We start from the raw sequence: 4,465 nt of genomic DNA on the forward strand, positions 1-4,465 counted from the left end.
TCAGCGAGCCTGACCATCCGAAGATCCTGTTTGTCGCCTCTAAATCTGGAATAGTTATCCAGCTCGCGACAGAGTAATAATATGAATATCAAAGAAGCGGAATATCAAAGAAGCAGAATATCAAAGAAGCAGGTGATCCTGATCATATTTTGAGCAGCATACATATGCCATAGACAGCATAGTACAGCTATATCACGACAGGTGCTACAGGCTCTATCTCACATATCTAACGTATTGCTGCGATTGCCCAACTCTCATAGTTGAACAGACTTACGACAGTTGTTGCAATGACTCCTACATTATGGCCCTAGACAACCAATTGATAGCAGTGTATGTGCCATATCACCTTCTCTCCAATCGCAATCAAACCTAAGTTAAGTAATCACCTGAGTGAGTTACTGAGATACTTTGGCAGAGGCTTATAAACCAAAGTAACAAGTAATTAAAATAAATGTTTCAGATTACAAAACAAATTAGTTCCAAAATAAATTATTCATATTCATATGCCAATACATGTATTTAAACAGTAGAGGATGCAACCCACCAAAAACAGTGCTCCATATCTCTATTTTGTTGTATCAGTGATTGAAACTCTTTCCGGTTTCTGTAATTTACATGTTTTCCAAACTGTAGGTAGACATTAGTGAGTGAGTATTCCACAGTTCCAGTCATAAATATCGCATTAATTCAGCTTAGTGTACAAGGAAAGCTTCCAACGTCTCCGACATTTATCACTTCTACGAAAGCCATGAACATTCAAACCCACAGTCATTGATAGACATGAAGACCATCAGTTCCTCCTGTTGTGAGTGAGTGAGTTTGGCTTTACGCCGCTTTTAGCAATATTCCAGCAATATCATGGCTGAGGACAACAGAAATGGGCTTCACACATTGTTACCATGTGGGGAATCGAAACTGGGTCTTCAGCGTGACGGACCGCCTCCGTGGTGTAGTGGTTAGAGCGTCCGCCCGGAGAGTGGAAGGTCGCGGGTTCAATCCCCGACCGCGGCATACAAAAAGACGTTAAAATATGGTACTTGTTGGTCCCTGCCTGGCGCTCGGCATTAATGGGTACAACAAGGACTGGTCGGCTCGGAGTCAGTATAATGTGTCTGAGAGGGGTATTCATGCTTCACTGCGGCATGGTATCTCTGTGGGCTAGCACTATAAAACCAGCTTAAGTCTGGGCTAGTACAAGCAGCCGCACATACACATACACATCGTCATATGAGCGAAATATATTTTTTTAAGCATGACGTTAAACCCAATTTCACCTCACCTCACCTTCAGCATGATGAGCGAACGCTCCAACCACTAAGCTACCCCAACAGCCCCAGACATGAAGAATTATGAATCGTAATCAATGGCAGATAAATAAGTAAGTTTAATAACAAATATGTTCGGTACAATTTACCAACGAAAAAACAGTGCACGAAACATGTTGAACGGAACAATCACTGACCATTAAACATAACAAAATTTACAAAAACAAACAATTTAACTGTACATTGTAGTTATAATAATTAGATACAAAAGTCAATATACACTTTCAGCAATCTGATCAATGATTAGAAAAAACCCAAATAGAATCATATTTCTGAATACCACTATTGAAATTTGAAAGATTGTCTGTGTGCGTAAAATATGACTGACCATGGAAAAAGTGCAAAAGGTTATATGAATACTGGTTAGTAACTGTGAACATGATAACAATATAAACATACAGTATGGCCATACAACAGCCATCACAACAACAGATGTAAAACATACAAGTACAACATCTTTCTTTTTCTTATATTATGTACCTGTTTTGTTTGTTGTTTATAACTGTGCTCAGCAATATTCCAGCCATATGGCGTCTGCCTGCAAATAATCCGGTCTAACCAGACAATCAACATCATGAACATCAATCTACGTAATTTGGATACGGTGACGTGTGTCAACCAAATCAACCAGGATTTCTTCGAAACAAACTTAAGTCTGAGTTTCGACTTAAGTTAGAGTTTTTACTCAAATTTGAGAAAATGCATTTCCAAGAATGAACTAAAATCGACATTTAACTCAAACATAGTAGACAATTTGAGTTCGGTGGATAGATTACTTAAGTTGTTTTGGCTTTTTTATTTCAAAATGCAGTTTCAAATTGTCCAAATTTGGGTAAAAACTTAAATTTGTTTCGAGAAATCGGGGCCTGATTCTGTTAAAAGAAGTTAAGATCCACTCCATATTTTCATATGAAGATCATTTGCCAGTCTGATATTACTGATGGAGATTGTTATTTGCAGATACAAAATAATGATTGTAACTATGGCAACCACAATGTCACAACAATCATAGGAAGACCAAAGAGCACAGCTACAGTTAGCTGATCAACTGAAATGTACAGACCCAGTGACAAGCAGTAATTATAAACATTGGAAATATATATATTCCTGAGAACATTTCTAGCATAATAACAAATTGTAAAAACAATATATTAACAGAATATTACTGTATTTTACAAATCACATGAAAACATTAAGGTTAGAAATATGCACATTGAATCAGACTACCAAAGGGTACAGAAGCTCACCTATCACCTACATTTATAATATTAATATCAGAGGCAACTGAAATTCATAATAAATATGAAAACAATTGAAAAGGTATTTGTAATATAAAGAATTCTAAATAGATTCTTTGAAAACAACATGAACATATTGAGAAGAAAGTTGTTCAGGTACCCTGTTTCAGACCATTTCCATGGCAATCTTTATTAAGTGTTCATACCAGTTTCTGGAGGATCTCCCCAACATCAAGTGCACAATACTAATAAGGACGTTTTTGTTTCTAACTTTGATTGTTGTGTTGTTTGTATTTTGTTTTCAAAACTCACTTTTGCAGCACAGGACATATAGAACAGGTTCATCAAATGTGAAATTCATCAGTTTCGAAAAAGAACAGTTTAGAGGCACACTAGGTTAAAGAGGGAGAAAAAGACATACCGGTATATATTTATGTTCTTCAGTGATATCCCCAAACACAGTAACCATGGTAACAGCTAATTAAATGTGTTGATCACAAATGAATATCAGTGAACCATGTTAATGTCAGAGAGATGTAAAAATTGGACATGCCAACAAGCATAAACATGACAGACACACAGTGTTGTAAACACAGACATGGGGTCAGCTTTCTCATCTGCAAAGATTATTCTATAATATACAGCAACTGGAACTGGGAACTATCACTGTTTTAACCTGGGCAGAGACAGTGACATATATACGAACCAAAAAAAATAATTTTGAATGAGCACAATTCTTAGACAATGCTTGTGTGGTTAGCTTGCTTGTATGAGCTGATGAAACAGTTGTCTAAAGGTACCATAATTACAAGCTCATCTGTAGTGTGAAAATGACAAGTACATTAACAGCAGTGGAGGTGAACACTCAACATGGCTCATCAATACTTCCCATCAAAAGTTTAGACTCACTAGTGTAAATGTAGCCACTTACTTCAGTCAACTGTTCTAAACTATATTTTGCAAAATATTCCATACTGTTTAAAGGTACTGTTTACACATGAACTGATGTATTGCAAACAAATTCGTAATGTTGAAAAAAATATTGTCATGAGTTCAATAAATGATGAAACTCAGTGAAAATTGGCGAATTCTTACAAAAACTTTACACCAAAACGCAGCTGTTCACATGCACGATATTTGCACATGCTTTTCAGCAATTTGATGCATGATTCTCATGCAATTCATCTGCATACTAAAAATGTCGCTTATAAAAATGTGACTCGATATTAATGCAACTTCCCTCCAGCCCCAGTGGATTTACAGGTAAATATAGTAAAGTAGAGATGCATTTAAGCCTTATCCTAATCCATCCAGAATGGTAGATCTGAGAAGATGTGTGCTGAAGCCTATCCATGAGCACTGGATCGTGTCATCCTTTGATTTTCAGTCTCCAAGAACAAATATCTGGTGGTGTCTTTCTGGACTTTATGAATAGTCAGAGACTCTGTTTGACATGAGTGAGTAAAACTCTTCACCAGAGCAATGATAACTCACCAGATGTCAATTATGCAAGTTTTTGTGTTTGAATGACATATTGCTACTGGTAGATACTTGTCAAATCTCTTGCTCAATACAGTGTGATGTAGAATAGAGAGTTGTTTGATTTTAAGTTAGTATTTCTGATATCCAAAATGATATCATGTTATCAATCATGCTTAAACATAATTGTGATGCCTAATACCAGTGTAGGAAAGATGTAGAAAATCTAGCCTGTCCTCCAAATATAAATAAAACACCTTCGGCAGTAAATATTCAAAAAGGTTATAATCATTATATATATGTCATTGGTTTGCTAAAATTGACCCGACATGAGGACGGACTAGATATTTTTTTAACCCGTCCTCCACAAAATTCACCCGTCTCGGACGTTGGGACGGGCTATCTTTCCTACACTGCTAATAC

This window comes from Haliotis rubra, unplaced genomic scaffold, assembly GCF_003918875.1.
Source record: "Haliotis rubra isolate DU_JTF1 unplaced genomic scaffold, ASM391887v1 Scf717, whole genome shotgun sequence".
NCBI lineage: Eukaryota > Metazoa > Mollusca > Gastropoda > Lepetellida > Haliotidae > Haliotis > Haliotis rubra.